The sequence below is a fragment of the Cavia porcellus genome, unplaced genomic scaffold, assembly GCF_034190915.1.
Source record: "Cavia porcellus strain 051 isolate PalLab524CR breed Dunkin Hartley unplaced genomic scaffold, mCavPor4.1 scaffold_9, whole genome shotgun sequence".
NCBI lineage: Eukaryota > Metazoa > Chordata > Mammalia > Rodentia > Caviidae > Cavia > Cavia porcellus.
Window position 1 is genome coordinate 59,144,561 of NW_026947492.1, and position 22,195 is coordinate 59,166,755.

Consider the following 22,195-nt stretch of genomic DNA (forward strand, 5'->3'; position numbering starts at 1 on the left):
AGGATCTCTTTATGCTTATGGGGAACACTGGTCCTGTCTCTATCTTGACAGGTCTTTCAGCATTCAATGTTGGCTGGATTCCAACAGAATGAGAGCCAAGCCTGTAAGGACTCAAGTCCTAAATCACATAACATATCACACCATCACTTCTGCCTTCATTCATTTATCAAAGTGAGTGATGAGTCCAGGGTTGAGGGATAGACTCTTGTGAATCAGAGGAGCACCAATGTCATCTTACAAAATGGTGGGAATACTTGGAGGGTACTGGTGAATACTTTATAAACAATATCAAAAATATAAAACTGAAAATCTGGACAACATATACACTTACTCTAGCATTCCCTGCATGGCTATGGTAAAGCTCATACAAACCATGGGCCCAAGTTCTGCCTCCCATGTCTGCTTTGTCTCCAGGTCTCAGTCCTCAGGTGCAGCAGTCAGGAGTTTCTGATGGATGGGCTTTGGGACAGAGCACTTCTGTGTGTCCCTGAATGAATTCTGGGGACATGGCTTTGGGGTCTGTGTCTGATTCCTTGTTCCTTCTTCTCTGACACTCTTCCGCTACCCTGTTTCCTGGCCGCCATGAACTAAGCAGCTTTGTTTTACTATGCCTTTCTTCCATAATGTCTGCCTTGGGGCTAGCTGTTCTTGGACTGAAATCATGAGCACATTAATCTTCTCCTCTAACTTGTGGTGTTAGGTATTGTGTCTCAGTGATGAGAGAGCCAAGGAATACACCTATCCATCCCCACGTGCCATGGTGAGCTGCTTAAAACATCTACCCATGTCCTTCTCCTGCTCCGAATCCTTCTGCTTCTAGGCTAAGGTTTGTATCCAGCACACCCCATAGGATAATATGAAGGTGGCATAATAAAAGGACAGCTTTCTGAGCTGTGTGCATACTACAGGAATCCACTAAGAATACCCCATAAGCCAGTGCTGTTGTAACAGTGCTCTCTTCCCCTGGATATGGAAGTGAGGCAGCAGGCATATGGACCAAAAGAGAGTCTTACCAGGGGCTGTCCTTAGCCCAGCCAACTTCTGGTGACCCAGAAGGAGCAGGATGTGCATGCTCCAACCTGTGCAGTCCACATTGCAGGAAGAACTTATGTCTGTGGCGATAGGTAGCTCCTAGCACAAAGAACAGGTGAGAGTTGGGCAGAGAATGGTCCTGAGGCATCAGAACCAGATAGAAGAGGTCCAACACTAGGTCCAAGCTGTCAACCTACCATTTACTACTCACTCCAGAGAGACACTCTGTGTCTGTCTTCCTCACTCCTCCTCCTCTGTCCATTGCTTTTGACTTGTGACAAAGTAGAATATCATGGTAGGAGCATGGAGCAGAGGAAAAATCACTCATCTTATGGCCAGAAAACAAAGGAAGTAAAAAGTGGTTAGAACTTAGGGTGCTGAGCAAGAAAGTAACCTGTCCCTCTTCCTGATAGGTGGCTGCAAGGGCGAGCCAACAATAGAACCAGTTAGCATCTCCTATGAACCTACAGTAGGCAGTCTGGGTATCAAACATCCTATTCCCATGCCCACCCTATTAGCAACTGGGGGCCAAATATCTGAGCATCTCTTAGGAGGATGACTGTATGCAATATAGCAAATATGGGAGATTTCTTTCTGTCTTCTCTTTGAAAGCCAAAATTGTTTTCACTGTTTCACTTTGTCCTGATTCATTGTTTTGCTGTATATTTTGATCGGTTTTAAAGAGTTCTGTTTTTGGTTTTATTTTGCTCTAACTGAATGGACAAATATTGTGAAAATAACAAGATATACTATGGTACCTATTACTGTTATTCTGATATCCTGCTGTGAAGTTCTGTACCAGTTTCACTGCATTGTCTTGATTGGCTTTGTTCTGTTGTATTTTACAACCTCCAAAATAAAAAAAAAAAGAAAGAGGAAGGGGTTGAGGTTACACATTCCTCTTCAAAAGCACAGTGCCACAGGCCTAAAGACCTCCTCCTGAGCCATATTTCTTAAAGGTTATATCACTCCCTGTGTTATCATCTTGTGGACAAGTCTTTAATATTCAGACTATTGGGGAGATACTTATTGAAAACATAGTATCATATATTGAGAAAAATCACAAATGCAAAGAGTCACACATTTTCAAGGAGTGAACATATTCATGCTGCCACTTCTCTGGTCAAGGACAGAGCATCACCAGTTCTTTTCACACTGTTGCCAGCCTCAGATCCTTCCTGCAGTTCATTGCTATCCTCATTTGCTTTTAAACTTTATAAAAAGTGAGTCATATAGTACATACCATTTTGAGACTGTTTAATTTGGCTTAAAATTATGCTTTTGAGAGTCACCCACGTTACACAAAACTGTAGTGTCGTTCTCCTCTCAGTATAGTATTTCATGGAGGGGATATCCTACCATTTATCCATTTTATTCCAGAGAAGGGTTTGTACTTTTTTGTTTTGTTTTGTTTTTAAAGAAGATAAAATGAAGGAAAACCAAATGAAACAAAACCAATCAAAACAAAGCAGTGCAAGTGACACAGGACTTCAAGGGAATACAAAATCAATAATAGGTACCATAATGCCTCTTGTTGTCTCCAATATAGCTGCTGATACCTTCAGACATAATTAAAATCAAGCAAAACCAAACATAATAGAAGCAACAAAAACAAAACAATGAATACAGTAAAGGATTTTAAAGCAAGACAACAGTAAATCCAAAATGGCTACCATAAAATATCTTGCTCTCATTGAAATAGCTACTCAGGCCATTTGATATTACAAAATCATACAAAACAAAATAGATTAAAACCCAACCCAACGAAAGAATACAGGACTTCAAAACAAGGTAATGGGAAATGTAATATGGAATTAATAATGGCTACCATGGCTGTGGCTTTTGTTATTTGCATAGGCCATGATTGGCTGCCCCACCATGCTCACTGTTTGGATCCAACTGAGTATGGACTGAAACTTCCAAGGACTAGGCAGATCATCAAAAGGAGATGTGGAATTTAAAAATTAATCTTGAGGGCAAGCAGGGAAGATGGTGGTTCAATAAGCAGCAAAGTACAAAGTAAAAAGCCTTTCTAAGGCAAAAAGCTCTTCTGATGCTGGAATATAGCAGCCTGGAGAAGACCAGATGGAAGGAGATGGATCCTCTCAACCCAGGATGAAACTAAAGTAGGAAAAAGAAAGAAAAGAAAACAATAGAAAAGAAAGATGTGAAGCCAGAGAAGCCAGACATGCTCTCACTGGAGCCAGTCTTTCTGTGTTCCAAATGTCATTGGAATCCAAAATGCATGGTCAGTGAGGTTTTGGATTGGCAAGCCTGAATGCCTATGCAGGAGCACATGGTCATGGAGAGGAGTGTTGGACCAGAGGTGTGTGTGGTGAACTTAGTCCTCCCTTGAAAGTGGTTGATTGTCTGGGTGACATTTTGGAGTTGGGTGGCATAAAGCCTGGAAGCAGAAGTGCAGCCGGCTTCATTCATCCAGTCCTACTGCAGAGCAGATTGGTGAGAATTGCTTGGAGTGATGTGGGAAGCCCTGTAACTGGCTGCCCCCTTATATCTTCAGGCCACAACACCTTAACCCCCTCTGGGAGTTAAGTTTGGTAGTTAAGCAGCTCCTTGCCTAGCCTGTTTGGCTCATGAAGGGATTATGCTAATCAGCCTGCCTTATGAGCGAGTGCAGGAAATTTGAATGAACCTGTAACCCTCGGTCTTGCCACTGTTGCTAAGTTACCTGCTGACATCTCAGAATCCACTCCTTCTTCACCCAATGCCCTATAAATGAGACTTCATCGGACTTCTGTCTTGTCTCAATTCTTTATATCTCTTGTCCCCTTTCATCCCCACTCCCCCTCTAGGGTCTCCGTGGACAGACTGAGTCCAGCCCCTATGAGCAATCCAATAGCCAAGGATGAAGTTTCCCTAAAGCTATCCCAAACCAGCCCCATCCCCGTGGCACACACTAATGTGGTGATGACCCCCAGTGGTGATGAGCTCAAAAGTGAGGGGCCAGGTTGCCCCAGCTCTGCTTATATTCCAGTGGTCACCAGCAGATTGGGAAGGGCAGCAACCCCTAGCCAGCACACTTCAGAGTAATTGTAACCAATACAGGAAGTGCTAGGGATCCCATCATCCACTTGTCTGAAAGAAACCAGAAACATGACAAGAGGAAGAAACAAAAGGAAGTCTCCAGTCTCAAACCCAAGCAGTACTGGTCCAGGAGAGGCAAACACAGAAGAGTTCAGGGGTTGCACACTTGCAGTTTCTGAAGCAGCAGTGTCTGATATAAAGAACTATCTTCATGATATTATAAAAGAACTTAAAACAGAATACTAAGACAATCAAAGGAAGAAAAATAATAAAAGAAATTCTAAGCACCTCTCAAGAAGCAACAAATGGAAAAATGGAAGAGCATAGAAATAGGAGGAAAATCTTCAACACAGAATATAAAAAAATCTAGAATACATGAAACAGATTTACAGAGATCACAAGGAAATGAAAAACTCCACTGAAATCTGGCCAAACTTCTTGTAAGAGACTAAAGATTGACTATCAAACCTTGAAGACAGATTTGCAACATGTGATCATGAAAGGAAACATCTCTTAAAAATAACAAGGAACCAGGAACAATACAAAGTCTAGAAGATGACAAGAGGATATATAACATAAGACTAAAAACTGTGAGTGAAGAAGCAGGGTAAGCATAGATGAAATATAAAGGCTATTTTCAGAAATAATGAAAGAAAATTTCCCAAGCATATAAAAAGGAAATGATATTCAGATAAATGAGGCATACAGAACTCCAGCCAGCTATAACCAAAATAGATCTGCACCCAAACATATAATACTCAAGATCCCAGAAAATCAACACAAGAACAGAATATTAAAAGCTGTCAGAGAAAAGAAATAGGTCACCTATAAAGGAAAACACATCAAAACTGTGACAGCCTTCTTGACAGAATCAATCAAGTTAAGAAGGGCTTGGAGTGAAGTATTTCAAGTCCTGAAAGAAAATAACCTCCAACCCAGATTGATGCAGCCTGAAAAACTATCTCACAAAATTAATGGAAAAACAAGATACTTCTATGACAAACAGGAACTGGGGGAGTTCATGACCACCAATCGAACCCTACAAAAAACACAGATGAATGAGAGAGAGAGAGAGAGAGAGAGAGAGAGAGAGAGAGAGAGAGAGAGAGAGAAAAGACCATCATTTCAGGATCAGCAGCAGAGGGGGCTCACTGAACAGGGCAGATAGTGGAATGAAGAGGGAGAGTAAACATCCAATGACAGAAAAATAACATGGCAGAGATAAGGCAGAGAAGGTTGGCGATAATCACTAATATGAATGGCCTTTATCCACCAATAAAAGAAACACAGGCAGAGTAGATCAGGAGATAGCGCCCATCAATATGCTCTATATAAGAAATACAATTAACCAGAAAGTGAGTTTATAGACTGAAAATCAAAAACAAGAAAACAATGCTGTATGTGACAGGGAACCAGATTAAAATGGGGATAGCTTGCCCATCAACTGAAGATTGGTTAGAAAGCCATGACCCTTTTATACAATGGAAAACTGCACAGCTACAAAGAAAGAAATCCTTGAGGCTGTCCTATGTAAATGGATACAACTTGAGATAATGCTGAGGGGCAAAACCTTCAGACAACTTAGGTGAATAGCAGGTTGCCTCCCTAATTTAAAAACTAAAGGCGTTAGTGGGATACAATGTGTACAGTGCACTCTGTGAAAGTGGAAGTGGAGGAATTGTCTAAAAAGGGAAGACAGTGGCCATTATTTATCTTTTATCATGATTTGAAACCCATATTGTTTTCATTGTTCTGTTTAGTTTGGTTTTATTGTGTTCCAGTTTGTCTATTCGTATTCGATTTGATGGCATGGGCAGCTATTCCAAAGATAGTAGAATACATTATGGTAACCATTTTTGATTTCCTATTAACGTGATTTGAAGCCCTACATTTCTTTCACTGTTTTGTTTTGACATTATTCGATTCTGCTTTGATAGTATCGTGTGAAGGTATAGGCAACTGGTTTGAAGACAATAAGATTCACTAGGATAGCCATTTTGGTTTACTATTATCTTCTTTTGAAGTCCCTTGATGTCTCCAATGTTTGTTTTTATTGGTTTTGTTCTGTACTGCTTTGTTCAATTTGATTATACCTGATGATATGAGCAATTCTTTTGAAGATAACAAGAGGCATTATGGTAACCACTGTTTTTCACTTTGTATTTTGTTTTTACATCATGAACTATGTCTATCCTTTTGTTTTGATGGACTCCATTTTGTTTAGTCATATTTTATTTTATTCTCTTCAAAATAAAAAATAAATAAATTTTAAACCTTTGCATTTGATATGCAAATTCTTATTTGGATTTTTTATATATCAGGAGCTAGATTCCAATTTTATCTTTTAACATATGGATAACCATTTTTTTGAGTTCCATGTGTTGAATGTGGCTTGTTTTTGCTCCAGGACATGGTATGCCACCTCTGTCGCATAGCAGATAACACATGCCTGTCCTGCTTCTGGGCTTTATTCTCATCCACTGGTCAATTTATCTCTGCCACAGCCACAATATCTTAATTATTTAGTTCTAACATCTGGGAGATATATCTTAGAAATATCTAGGCTAACAACTATAAAAGAATCATGGCTTTCTAACCAATCTGCAGCTGATGGACAAGCTACCCTCACTTTTATCTGGTTCCCTGTCACATACAGCATTGGTTTCTTGTCTTTGACTTTCAGTTTATAAACTCACTTTCTGGTTAATTGTATTTCTTATAGAGAGAATATTGATGGACCCTGTCTCCCATACATATTTTACTCTCTCATACATATTTTAACTTCAAATTATTCGATGTTTTATGCTCACTGAGTCCACAGAAAAATCCGAGAATGCACTAAAGTTATAAATTAAGTAAGAGTAAATGACTTTTGTGTACTGACCCTGTATTCTGAGACTTTGCTATTTTTAGTTTTGGGGTCCAGGAGACTTTTTGTAGATTTCGGGGGGGGGGGCCTCTGCACAGAGAACCATGTCATCTATGAGTAAAGATAGTGTAACTTCTTCCTTCCTGAACTGTATGAATGTTATTTTTTTCTTGTGTTTTTGAATTAGTTGGTAAGACACAGTAGTCTTGACTCTAAATAAGAGGAAAATATCACTTCTCACCAAGGTGTTTGAGATTACCTATAGGATACTTGTAATGTACTTTATCAAGTTGAGGAAATTAGCCTCTCCACCTATGTATTCAACAGTTCTACTTGTGAATGAGTGTTAGCCTTTGGTAAATGCTTCTCAGAGTGAATGGATATGATCATATTACTTTTTTATTCTTGACCATTTTGATATGATGTGTTAGTTTCTGAATGCAGAATTAAGGTTTAATTTAGGACCTTCTTATTTTAGAGATTTCTTTCTCTATATCACACTATCCATTCCACAACTGCAACTGGCTTTCTCCTTTTTGAATAGCTCATGAAATCCAAAGGCTCAGAAAATGCATGTCTTCCTTATGAGAGAATGCAGGTTACAAATGTTAGACTATAACAATGGAGTACTACTCAGCTATAAAGAATGATCACAACAGATCTTGCTGCTCCCTGCTGGGCTTGGTGGACTCTGGAGTTCTGGGCCTGCCAGTGCCATTGGTTCCAGAGGCTGGGCGGCCTGGGATGAGTGTCTCCGTACCATCCCCCAAGCCCAGCTAATTTGGGATACTTGCTTGGCCCTGGACAGGGAACTTCATGGCTTCCTGTTGCACTGGCCCAGCTCGGCAGGTCTTGAGCCAGTCTGCCCGACCCCCAGTGACCCTCTCTCAATTTGGGGAACTGGGTGGCAAGAGTCCCAGGAGCTGAGGGCATAGAAGAGGATTTCCAACAGGCTCTGGGGAAACCTTGGAATAACACTTGAAACACAGAAATATAGGAAAATGACAAAATGAAAGAGCAAATTACAATCTCAAAACTCCATCCCATCCCAAATTACCTTAGGAGCTATGTACATAGAAGAAAATATATGCCATGTACCTGAAATATCAGATATATTAGCAACTGAACTAAAAGAAGAAACTCCAGGAAGCTTTAAAGGCATTCACACTAGAAATAATCTTCCAGGTAAAAGAAGAAATGAAAAAAAAATGAAAGAGATGCTAAACATATCTAAAGAAGACACAATTAAAAAACTGGAGGAACTAGAAAAAAAGGTAGGATCCCTGGATGAACAATACAAGAAACAAACAGAATACTTAAGCAGATGCAAAGACATACATAGGAAATCAAAAATTCCATTAAAAGTTGTAAAAACCACCTCTGAGAAGGTGAAGATAGAACTTCAGACCTCAAAGACCAGACTGCAGTGAGTGAACAGGAAAGGAAAGATTTTTTAAAAATAACAAGGAATCAGGAAATAACAATTCAACGGCTGCAAGATGATGCAAAGAAATATAACATAAGACTGATATGGATAAATGAAAAAGAAGGGGACAATATAAAGGATGTCAAGAGGATATTTAGAGAAGTAATAGCTGAAAATTTCCCAAGCATGAGATTGGAAACTGATATCAGGATTAGTGAAGCATATAAAACACCAAATAACCATAACCAAAATAAAACTACACCCAGACATATAATAATCCCCAGCCAAGAAATCCAACATAAGAATAAAATATTTAAAGCTGTCCAAAAGAAAAGACAGATCACTTATAAAGGAAAACCTATGAGAATCACAGTAGACTTCTCAGCACAAACAATAAAGTAAAGAACAGCATGGAGTGAAGTATTCCAGATCTTAAAGGAAAATGATTCCCAACCTAGACTGATGTACCCTGTAAAACTGTCCTTCAAAATTGATGGAGAAATAAGATACTCCCATGACAAAGAACAGCTGAAGAACTTCATGACCACCAAGCCAACCCACTTTGGAAAAATCACTAAGCAAAGCAGACAACTAAACAGAACAGAATGATAAAAATGCAACACCAGAAAGATAACATGTCAATAATAAACCAACACATAACAGCTATAACCATTAATATAAATGATCTCAATTCACCAATTAAGAGAAACATACAGGCACAATGGATCAAGAAACAACATCCAACCATATGCTGTCTACAAGAAACCCATCTAACCCATAAGGATACTTACAGCCTCAAAGTCAAAGGATGGAAAACAATATTTTATGCAACAAGAGCCCCCCCCAAAGTGGGGGGTAGTTATTCTGTTTGAAGACGATGTAAGCTTCAAACCAATAATGATCAGAAGAGATAAAGAAGGTCATTACGTACTGGTTAGGGGAAAACTTCAAAAGGAAAAGATAACAATCTTAAATATATATGCACCAAATTCCAGAGCACTCAGTTATATAAAACAAGTATTAACAGAAATGAAAAACCAAATTAGCAGTAACACAACTATAACAGGATACCTTGACATACCATCGACACCAAGGGACAGATCAACCAGACAGAAAATCAGCAAAAAAAATAACAGAACTGAATCACACCTGTGAACAAATGGACTTGTAGACATATGCAGAGTGTTCCATCCAACAACATCAGAATACGCATTCTTCTCAGCAGTACATGGTCATTCTCTAAAATAGACCACAGAACATATTTAAATAATGCAAAAGAGTTTTAATTATCCCTTGCATGTTATTGGATCATAGGGTCATGAAACTAGAAATTAAAGATATAAGATACTGTAAAAATCCCACAAACACAGGGAAACTGAATGACATACTCTTGAGTAATCAGTGGGTTACAGAGGAAATTAAAGAAGAAATTTAAAAATACCTACAAGTAAAAGAAAATACAAATACAACTTACCAGAATCTGTGGGATGCAATGAAAGCTGACCTCAGAGGAAAATTCATTGCACTGAGTTCCCATATTTGGAAAACAGAATTAATATAAATAAATAACCTGATGTTACACCTCAAACATCTAGATAAAGAAGAGCAAGTCAAGCCCAAAGCCAAAAGAAGAGAGGGAATTATAAAAAATCAGAGCAGAAATTAAAACAGTAGAGACTAAGAAAACAATCCAAAGAATCAATGAATCAAAAACTTGGTTCTTTGAAAGAACAAATAAAATTGGTAAGTCCCTAGCCAACTTTATTAGTAAAAGGGAGGAAAAAGCTCAAATTCATGCAATAAGGAATGAAAAGGCAAAATCACTACAGATTCTATAGAAATACAGAAGATCATCAACAACTATTTCAAAGACTTCTACTCTCATAGGTTCAATAACAGAGAAGAAATAGAGATTCCTAGAAACATATGAAGTACCAAAGCTAGCTCAAGAAGATTTAAAACTGTGGAATAACCCAATTTCTATTAATGAAATTGAAATTGTAATTAAATCTTTACCTACAAAGAAGAGCCCAGGCCCAGACAGATTCACGGCAGAATTCTACAAGAAGTACAAAGAAGACTTAATGCTTACATTCCTCAAACTCTTCAATGAAATCAAAAGGGAAGCAATCCTTCCTAAGTCATTCCTGGAAGCAAATATTACTCTAGTACCAAAACCTGTGAAAAACCCAACTAAAAAAGAGAACTACAGACCAATCTCTCTAATGAACATGGATGCAAAAATCCTCAATAAAATATTGGCGAAGAGGATGTAGCAAATCATCAAGAAGATTATACACCATGGTCAAGTAGGATTCATCCCAGGTATGCAGGGATGGTCCAACATACATAAATAAATAAATATAATCCACTATATCAATAGAGTCAAAAGTAAGAATCACATGATCATCTCTATAGATGCAGAAAAAGCTTTTGACAAGGTACAACATTCATTTATGACAAGAACGTTGCAGAAAATTGGAATAGATGGTCTTTACCTCAACATAATAAAGGCCATCTATGACAAACCTACAGCCCGTATCATACTAAATGGCCGAAAATTGAAGGCCTTTACTTTAAAATCAGACACAAGATAAGGATATCCCTTATCATCACTCCTATCTAAATAGTAATGGAAGTACTTGCCAAAGCAATTAGACAAGAAAGAGAAATAAAAGGAATAAAGATAGGAAAAGAAGTTAAAGTATCATCATTTGCAGATGACATGATACACTACATAGAAGACCCCCAAAACTCCATTGAAAGACTCTTAAATATAATAAATAAATTCATCAGTGTAGCTGGATGCAAAGTCAGTACTCAAAAATGAATAGCACTCCTATATACTAACAACAAAATCACTGAGAGAGAAATAAGAGAAGCCACACCCTTCACACTAGCAACCAAAAAAATGAAATATTTAGGAATTACCCTCCCACAAGAAGTGAAAGACCTATACATGGAAAATTATCATACACTGAAGAAAGAAATTGAAGTTGATCTCAGAAAATGGAAAGACATCCCTTGCTCATGGATAGGAAGAATAAATATTGTGAAAATGGCCATTTTCCAAAAACTGTTATGCAGATTCAATGCAATCCCGATAAAAATACTATCCACATACTTCATAGATCTACACAAATCATTCCTTAAATTCATCTGGAGTGAGAAGAGACCTAGAATAACAAAAATAGTTCTAAGCAGCAAAGGCAAGGTAGGAGGCCTCACAATCCCTGACTTGAAGTTATACTACAAAGCAACTGTAATAAAATCAACATGGTACTGGAATCAAACAGAGCCCCAGATCAATGGAATAGATTAGAAGATACAACCACAACTACAAATACACTCAACCACCTTATAATTGTTAAAGGGGCCAAACACGTTCACTGGAAGAACGACAGTCTCTTTAATAAATGTTGTTGGAAAAATTGGCTTTTCATATGCTGAAAACTAAAACTAGACCCATTGCCTATCACCATGTATTAAAATAAAATCTAAATGGATCAAAGACCTGAATATTAAAACAGAAAGAGTAAATCTATTGGAAGACAAATTGTGTAAAAGCCTTGAAAACATAGGAGTACTTAGAGAATTTATGAACAGGAAATACTTCCCAGAATCTGTAATTGGATTACCTCTTATTAAAAAGTTTCTGCACATCAAAGGAAATCTACTGCATAGTGAAATAAAACCCACGAACTGGGAAAAAATCTTAGAACTGTTCCCCAGACAAAAGACTTCTGTCTAAAACATATAAAGAATTTTAAAAAGTCAGACCCCCAAAATTCTCAGATCCAATCCAGAAATGGGAATCTGAGATGTATACACACTTCTCAGATGAAGAAATACAAATGGCCAATAAATACATGAAAAAATCTTCATCATCATTACTCATTAGAGAAATGCAAATTAAAACTACACTGAGATTCCATCTCACTCCTGAAGGAATGGCCAGGATCAAGAAAACCACCACCAACAAATCCTGGAGAGGCTGTGGGGAAAAAGGAATGCTCCTTCACTGTTGGTGGGAATGTAGACTGATGCAATTATTGTGGAGGTCAGTTTGGAGATTTCTCAAAAACCTGGTATTGGAAATCCCATTTGTTCCAGCTATTCCACTTCTAGGCATATTCCCAAAAGAACTGAAAGCATCATACCACAGTGATATATGTGCACCCATATTTATAGCAGCACAATTTGTCATAACCAGACCTGAGAAATAACCTAAGTGTCCATCAACTGAGGAATGAATAAAAAAGTTGTGGTATTTTTATACAATGAAGTAGTACTCAGCTATAAAAATGATCACATTGAGATATTTATAAATAAATGGACACATCTTGAGATCATACTCATAAGCGAAATAAATCAAACTCACATGTACAAATACCGAATATTTTCCCTAGTGTAAGAAATGATAAAAATACACAAAAGTATGTGATAATCATGATTCCTCATTAGATTACTTTGAAGTCTTATATTGTTTTGATTCATTAATTGGAATGATTTTATTCTGGGTTTGGTTTTATTGTCTGTCATGGTACGAACAGCAATTTTGAAGAAAAGAAGACATCATAATATCCAATGCTGGTTTAATATCATCTTTTTTTTATTAAGGAGAAAAAGAAAAAAACAGAAATAAGGTACAAGTTATACAGAATTTCAGAAAAAATAAACAATAGGAAATCACTAGTTAATAGATTACATATTGTTATCTTAGAAATAGTTGTTCAAGTTACAAAATTAAAGCATATAAAGTGGGCTTTCAAACAGTGAGACTGGAAACAGTTTTGTTCAATGATCCAACAAAACTCAGTAATATGGTTATCTATCTTATACACTTAAATATATATTTAGTTATATTCTTTCCCTTCCTTATAAGAGCACTTTCTTTTCCTTTCTTTTGTACAATGAGAATTACACATTTTGGGTCTTATTACTCCCACAGTTTTTATTACTTTTTTTTGAAGAGAGTAAAACCAAATGTGACATAACAGAACAGAGTCAGTCAAATCAAAAGGATGAACATAATAGATAATGTAAAAACAAAATACTAGGTGATCAACAATGGTTACCATACTGCCTCTTGCTATCTTAAAAAGAATTGCCTATATCATCAGTTATAATAAAATTGAACAAAACAGTAAAGAATAAAACCAAAACATTGGAGACATTACTGGGCTTTAAAAGAAGATAATAGTCAACCGGAATGGTCATCATAATGAGTCCTATTGTCATTACAGTTGTTGCCTATACTTTTGAAATTGGTACTATCAAGCAAAGCAGAATAGAGGAAAATCAGTCAAAGCAAGATGGTGAGGGCTATATAGAGTTTCAAATCAAGTTAATAGGAAATCAGAGTGGGTTACTATAATAATATATCCTGCTTTTTTATTTTTCCCTTAATTAAAAAGATAAAAATAAATAAAAAAGCAAATAATTAAAAAAGGAGACAGATAAAAGAGGGCATAACAACAGAACAGCGCAGGTCAAAGCATAACCATTCAAGCAAAATAGTGTTTCACCACAAGACATCCCAACATAAAAGTAGTTACCGTAATGTCTCTTTCCTTGAAATCTTTGAGTATAATTTCATATACCGTAGCACCAAACATATCAAGACAATGTAAAACCATTCAAGAGAATGACAGTATTACAGGGTATTTAGAACGAACTATCAGAAAATGAACAATGGTTTCTGTATATCTCCTTGTCTATAAAACTTTTTGTTTATATTATCATATATAACAAAATCCAATAAGATACAACCTGTTAAGACCGATGGTGACAGAAGAACAAGGGACTTCAAAACAAGATGATCTTAAATCAGCATTAGCTATTATGATGTCTTGTTTTCTCCAAAATAGCTGTTCCTACCATCCAACCTTCTCTGCCTCATTCATGTTGAGCTCTTTTTCTGTCGTTAGTTGTCAGTTTGCCCATTTCACTTTCTGCTCCATTCATTGTGGCCACTCTGCCACTGTTTCTGGAGTCCTGGTATTTTTGTTTTTTAGAATATCCTGCAGTATTCTCTGTAATGTTGAATTGTTGTTTGAAAATTACCCTAGGTCCTCTTTATCCTGGAAGTACCTTGTTTTTCCATCAATTTCTAGGGACAGTTGTGCAGGATATATCAATCTTGGCTGGAGGTTGTTATCTTTCAAAGCTTGAATTATTTCCCCCCACGCTCTTCATGATTTGATGGTTTGTGCCAAGAAGTCTGCTGTAATTCTGATGGGTGTTCCCTTGTAAGTGATCTGTTTCTTGTCTCTGATGGCTTTTAGTATTCTGCTCTTATATTGGATTTCTGGAATTTTGATTATTATTTGCCTGGGTGTAGCTCTGTTTGGGTTGTAGGTGGCTGGGGTCCTGTATGCCTCGTACATCTGAGTATCTTTACCTTTTGCTAAATTAGGGAAATTCTCTTGGATTATTTCTGTGAATAGCTTTTGTAGTCCATTTGTTTGTGTCCCTACTTCTTCTTTTATGTTCTTAATTCTTAAGTTATGGATCCTCTTATCATCTTCTAGCCTTTGTATTATTGGTGTTTGTTTTCTTGTTATTTTTAAGAAGTTTTTCATTTCATGCTCCCACATTACAAATCTGCCCTCCAGTTCAGATAACCTATCCTTAGTTTCTTTCAAGCTGTTATGCCAGCTTTGGATAGAGTTTTTAGTTTCCTGGTAATTTCTTTGAACCTGCTTCACGTATTCTATGTTATCTCTATTTTCTCAATCAAACAATTTTTCCTTTTTTTTCTGTTCTTCCATTCCACCATCTGTTTTTTCTTGGGTGGTGCTTAGCATTTCTCTAACTATTTTACTTATCTCTTGCTTTATTTTGTTAAATACTTCATTTTTGAACTCATCTATGAGCCTCTGGAGATATCGCTTTATGTCTATTGGTGCCGTGTCTGATATTGCATGTTTTCTGTCTTCCTTTGCATTTCGTTTTCCTGGATCAGTGTTCTCAGGATTGGGGATTGAAGACCCTTTCTTGTTCCTTCCTCTTCCCATACTTTTTGTTCCATCTATACAAGCAAATGTAGCAGGCCCAATTTTTTTCTCTTTTTTGGTTACAGTTTGTTTGAATTGTGCTGGTTAGGTGTTCTTGCCCACTGCAGTGTACTAGGCAGACACAGACCTGGGCAGCCTCTGCTGGGCCCGCCCCTCCAAGTCAACCTACCAAAGTATTCACAGCTAGAGTGCACCTCCAGGTGCTGGGATCTGTGTTGGGCTCGCCTACTAGGTCTAAGTCAGTGGCATCGCACAGGCCAGATGCTCCGCACCAATCCCACTTGAGAGGGGAATATATGACTAAAGTCACTGCAGCACCCCATTCCAGCAAGTCTGCCCGGTCCCAGTATGTCCTTTGCTGGAGCCTCCTACTCTATGAAAGGGTCCCGTTCCCCTCACTCACCGCAAGTTGATGTAGGGCTCCCTGCCAATCCTGCTCTCAACTTCATTCACAGATTCCTGCTCTCAGAGCTTTCGCGTGTCTCTCTCCCTGCCCTGCAGATTTGGACGCAGCAGCGGCAGCAGGAAATTCAGATCATGGCTTCCAGTGGCGCAGGTTCTAGCTTCCACGCTGAGATTTTGTCTGTTCCAGGATTATAGCACCAGGATTGGATTTCCAGTTGGTTTCTCTTAGCTTAGTTCATTCCTGGGTCAGCAGGGTGTATTTCCCCTTGCTTAGGACTCCTCCTATGGCAGCATTCCTGGATTCTAAGCAGGGTATCTCAGAGAGCCTCTATAGCTGCTGCTATCTATCCGCCATGTTCTTCCGGAAGTCTCTGATTTAATATCATCTTGTTTTGAAGTCCCATCAAGCTTTTGTTCTTCTGTCTCCATCAGTCTTATCATGCTGTATCTTATTGGATTTTATTATATGTGATAGTACAAACAAAAATTTTTATAGACAAGGAGATAATATAGAAACCATTATTCATTTTCTGTTAGTTGGTTCTAAATACCCCATAATACTTTCATTCTCTTGAATGGTTTTACAGTGTCTTGATATGTTTGATGCTATGGTACACAAAGTTATACTCAAATATTTCAAGGAAAGAGACAGTATGGTAGCTAATGTTATGTTGGATTGTCTTGTGGTGAAACATTATGTTGCTTAAATTGATCTGTTCTGACCTGTGTTTTTATGCCCTCTTATATCTTAATCTTGTTTTAAAAATCTAAAAAAAAACCCCAAATGTTAGAATATTATGGTGCAAGAAAGAAGTAAAAGTAGAAAATGAATAGGTTTATTCAGTTGCGGCCATGGAAAATGAGCACACAACCCATGGTGGCTGTGCTGTCTCCTTCAACCAGACACAGAGAGGCAAAGGATTTTATGACCTCTGACTGAAGCGGCACATGGGGTGGATATTGATAATGTGTGAAGAACCAATTGGAATTCTCTGAGTGCCAACAGGATGCAGAGTTACAATTAGCGCTGATGAAGAAGTAGGAAGAGGTAAACATTCCCACTTTGGCCTTCTGCCATGTTAGACCACCACCATAATTGTACAGTAATTTATACTAGGGCAAGAACCTTTCAACAAAGGCATCCAGAAGAGGGAAGTAAACAGGAGGGAACAGAAGGAAGAGGAGAAAGGAACCAGAGGAGCCAGCCAGGTCAGTAGGGAAAAGCAGCTCTCTCTGGTGGTCATCCTGAGAAGCTGTGGGCAAGAGGGCCTGTTCCCAAGGTGGGGCAGAAGAGGGCACAGGGGAGGCAGGAATAACTCAGTGGGGGTCAGTGGCCCCTCAGAAAGCAGGCTATTGGACCTGGTGCTTGTGGTTTTCAGTGGAGAACAGCCGTCTGTCCCTCTGTAGGCCTTGTCTCCTAGGAGGCTGTGGAGCTCTCCAAGACTATTGTGTAGAGCCCCTGCCACCTGGTGACAGGCCTGCTTTGGAGTGTGGGCCTGTGATGAAGGAGTTCTCTCATTTCAGGGGAGGAACCAAATGCAGAGGCTTTGAACAAAGAGCTCCAACTTGTCACAGTAATAATGGTTTGTGTGTGAATGACACCACTGTGAAGCACCTATGTCCTGGACTTCTCTTTCACTCAAATTCTCACTAGGTGACCTTGATCATGCAGTGGTTTTAAATTCATCCTCACACAAGGACTCCAAGGCTGTGGATACAGACTGCCATGTGATACCTTCACTTGGACATTTCAGAGACCTCTCCCATTTGACCTGTCCTGCATGGGCTCTGGGCTCTCTATCCTGCCCTTCCCAGACTGCATCCTTTACCTCTCACATCTTCCCTCACAGAGAATGGCACCATTGTGTCCCAAATGCTCAAGGCAGAAACAGGCCTTTACCTACTCTCTCCTTCACCCCATCAGCAAGTCCTCTCACTTCTGGCTCTAAAACACAGCTGGGGCTCACTCACTTCTCATCCATTTTCCATCTCTGCATTACCATCACCTACAGGGGCACTGCAGGAGCCTCCAGCAGATGCTCCTGCATCTCTTGTGATTCTGTTCTTTGGACTATCATCCCATGAGCACAACTACTGGCCCAACCTGCTCTGTGTATAAATGTTGGAGTGGGATCAAGACTGACTTTCTGGTTCATACAGGCTGCTCCCCAAATGATGCTGCTAATGTGTCTGTGTGTGAATGTGTGCACATGTGTGTTGAATTGTGCACTTCCCTGTACATCACCTACGTGACCAGTTAAAAGTCTTCATTGTGGCCTACAAGCAAACACATGACCTGTTGTCTCCAGCAGTGTGTCCTGCTAAGCATTTCCTGTCCTCCACCCATGTTCACTGAGATTCAGCTACACTGCCTTCCTTCCATTCTTCCAGTTCTTTAAACACTGCATTTCTTGCTGACACTGGGTCTTTTCATGTGTTTTTCCCTCTGCCTGGCACAATCTTTCTCAGTCTTTGTTTTGCTTACAAACAAACTTGTTAACTTGTTCTCCCTGTAGTTTCAGTTTAAATGCTGCCTTCTCAGGGAACCCTGTTACTCCCTCTCCCTGAACCTTGGATCCCCCCATCCATGTTCCTAATCTCTGAAGTCTGTGCATTTTTGATGTGTTTCTCACAGCAGGTGGCAAGCTCCTTTAGGTTGGCAGAAAGGACTATCTAACTCATCCATGTTCACCTAACACCTAGGAGAGTTATTTATTGAATAGGGACCATGGAACTAAGCTGTTTCTCACCACCTGCTTTCTTTAAAGGAAGTGTTTAGGCTACAGGGTTTCTTTCTGTCAGGCTACCCTGCTCTGCCCCTCCACCATGCAGTAGCCTAGTCTCTGCAGCTCCATCCAGACTGTTTTCTTTTTTCTTTTGACTTATTTCAAGACAGAATCTTACTATGTAATTCAGGCTGGCCTTCAACTCACTATGTAGCAAAGGTTGGCCTTGGACTAGCCATCATCTTCCTATCTCAGCCTCCTGACTGCTGGGATTACCAGTTTGTGCCACCTCACTTACCCAGGCTGTTTTCTGTGGAATATCATGTTCTCAAAAAAGCTCCATGGTAAATTAGGTTTAGAGAGTCAGAGTACACAGCATCGTAACAGCTTAGACAATCTTCTTTAAAGACTCAATATTCTTCAAGCTGGCTATTGCCATCCCTGTTTGGCTAATTGTTGGGAAGGAACTGAAGGGGCTCAGGAGCAGTGGTGAACTTCTGCCCAGGCCCTGCTTGGAGGCAGCTGGATGGAGGTAGGAGGCACAGTGGAAGCTGGGTCATGGTCCAGACAGTGTCTTGGGGCTAAGTGCACTCTCCATGATTGATGCCAGTGAACATGCAGGGTGCTGATGGCAGGCTAAATAAAGTGATCCTGGGATGTTTGCACTTGTACCATACATTTTTTATGGGGACAGTCAATTTTTCTGGTTCGACTAACTTAAAAAGTGTCACCTGGGATTGTCCTCTAATATTTAGATATGCACAATGGAATCGTGATGATGCTTGTAAGAGGGACACAGAGGTGTAGAGTCACAGGACAGGGTTATGTGATGAAGGAAGCAGAGAGTGGAAGGATGGACTTTAAATTGTGGAGAAAGTGGTCATATACCAAGGAGCATAAGCAGCTGGGATAAACTCAAAACACAAGAGAATGTATTTTCCTCTCAATGCAGCCTTGCCAATTCTGGATCTTTAGCTTGCTGTTTGATTCCCAGATTTCTGGTCCCCAGAACCCCAAGAGAATGATTCTGTGTTTTTTAAGCCTCTCAGGTTTGGGAATTTGTTAATCAGTCATAGCAAGTGAACACTGCACCACACAGAGATTTGCTATGGCTTGGTTCTAAAGGTTTTTTTTTTCTCTTACTCTCCCCAACAGTTGTAGCAAAATCAGACTGTACTCCAGGAGTCAGCCTATACCGTTAGCTCAGAGGTGCCCTTTTCCATGTGGGCTCTGGCCCCTTTTTGAGAACTGAATCACACACCACCTCCTTCACCGAGCCTGCTGTGAACCTGCCAGGCAGAACGGGATGCCTATAGCACTCAAAGGAGAGAGCTCTTTCCACTCTAGGTTCCTGTCTCATGCCCAATGGACTGAGTACAGATGCAGTGGTTTGGTGTTGTTTTCATGATGCTGGGATAGAACTCAAGGCTTCGCAGATGCTACTAGGCCATTATTTGACTAATGAGCTATACACTTAGACTCCCTGCCAGGGTTCTGTGGATGGAAGAAATGGTGCCTATGTGATAGCCAAGAGTGATAAAGGGCTGTGCCTCAGGGCCCTCCACTGAAATAAGAATGTGCTTTATTGGACCTTGGGCTGTCATCTATGCACTCACCTTATGATATACAGGAGTGCAAGTCCCAACCTACTATGTCCATAAGTTCATGTTCTCTAAAATTTGATCTTTTTTTTCCCCTAGGACGAGGAATTGAAGTCATGACCACGTAAATGTTACCCAGGGCTCCTCTGTGGAGATGACATTCTGGCCAGAAGGAGAGGGCAGTGAGTCCACTGGGATCCTTCAGTCCTGTGGACCAACTGATATGATGGGTCTGAACCTTGGGCCCCTGACCCCAGAGGACAGTTCGACCTCCACTGGGCACCTTTGCAGGTGGGGCCTGGCCCAGGGGGTTTCTGAGTGCAGTCTCTCTTAAGGTGGCCTGGCTGGTGGCAGCCACAGCAGGTAACTGTCCTTGGTAGCATGTTGTGTCCTTGATTTCTTCTTGGTGACCTGAGAGTCAAACCTAGGGTCTTTTTCTCTTAAGGCTGCAGCAAGAGTATCTGACTTTTTTTGACATTTTGGGGAGCACAGAGGGGGAGCATTGGGCCCGAGGTGAGTGGCAATGGAAGAAGTCACCCTGGAGACCAGGCTGATGGGGCAAATCTAATTTTATTGTGGCAGTACTAGAGATTATATAGGATGGATGAGAGGAGGGGCAGGGGAGTGGTGAGGGATGGGCAGAGGGAGGCCAAGGGTGAAGTCACTTCAGAGGAGGGCAGCCAGGCAGGGCGAATCACTTGGTCTGCCAAGGACATAGAAAGACCAGTCTGTTCAGACTTTCTGCTCTGCTATGGCCATCAACCAGACTTATGGACCTCTAATTCCCACATTCTCTTGTTCTCTGTTCTGTCTCTCTTTTTTTTTTATTTAAGAGGAAAAAGAGAAAAACACAAAACAAAACAAAGCAGTGTAAGGTTACACATAATACAGAACTACAAAAAAAAAACATAACAGTAAGAAATCACCTGTTAATAGATTACATATTATCATCTTGGAAATAGTTGCTCAAATCACAGTATCAAAGAATACAAAGTAGACATTCAAACAGAGAGACTGCAAACAGCTGTGTTCGATGATCCAAAAACATTGATATAACCAGCTATTTAACACCCCTAAACACACTTGCTGTTATATCCGTTAGAGCTCTTTTTTTTTTCCTCCCTCTCTTTTTTACAACAAAATTTACACATTTTGGATTTTATTACTCCTTAGTTCTTATTACTTTTTTGGGGGGTAGAGAATAAAGTCAAATATGGCAAAACAAAGCTGTAAGTCAAAACCAAGGCTAGACATAGCACATGATGTAGAACAGAGTACAAGGTTATTAACAATGGTTATCAACGTTGTCTCTTGTTTCCTTAAAAGGAATTGTCCATCTCATTAGATATTATAAAGTTGGACAAAACAGTAGAGAACAAGACCAATGAAACTTAGGCATTGTGAACATTACAGGACTTCCAAAGGAGACAATAGTCAAACCAGAATGGGCATCTTTGTGAATCTTATTGCCTTCAAAGTAGTTGCCTATACCCTCAAACTTGATACTATCATACAGAATGGAACAGAGTCTAATCAGTCAAAACAAGATCGTGGGAGTATTACAGGACTTCAAAACAAGTTAATAGGAGATCGAAAAGAGTTACTATTATATATCCTAATTTTTTAAATTTTTCCCTTAATTAAAATAAACATAAGAAATAGCTAAATAATTTTTTTAAAGAATAGTAGTTACCATAGTGTCTGTCTTTTTCCTTAAAATATTTGGATAAAACTTCATATACAATAGCTTCAAATATTTCCATATCAAGAAGCCCAGAATAAAGCCTTTCAAATTAATAAGTAAAAATTTTATAAGGCTTCAAGGCCACATAATGGGGAATCATGATTACCACATATTTTTATATATTTGAATCATTACTTACATTAGGGAAACTATTCGGTATTCATACATGCGAGATTGATTTATTTCACTTATGAGTATGGTCTCAAGCTGCGCTCATTTATTGATAAATATCTCAATGCGATCCTTCTTTATAGCTGAATAATACTCCATTGTATGGAAATACCACAACTTTTTTATCCATTCCTCAGTTGATGGACACTTGGGTTGT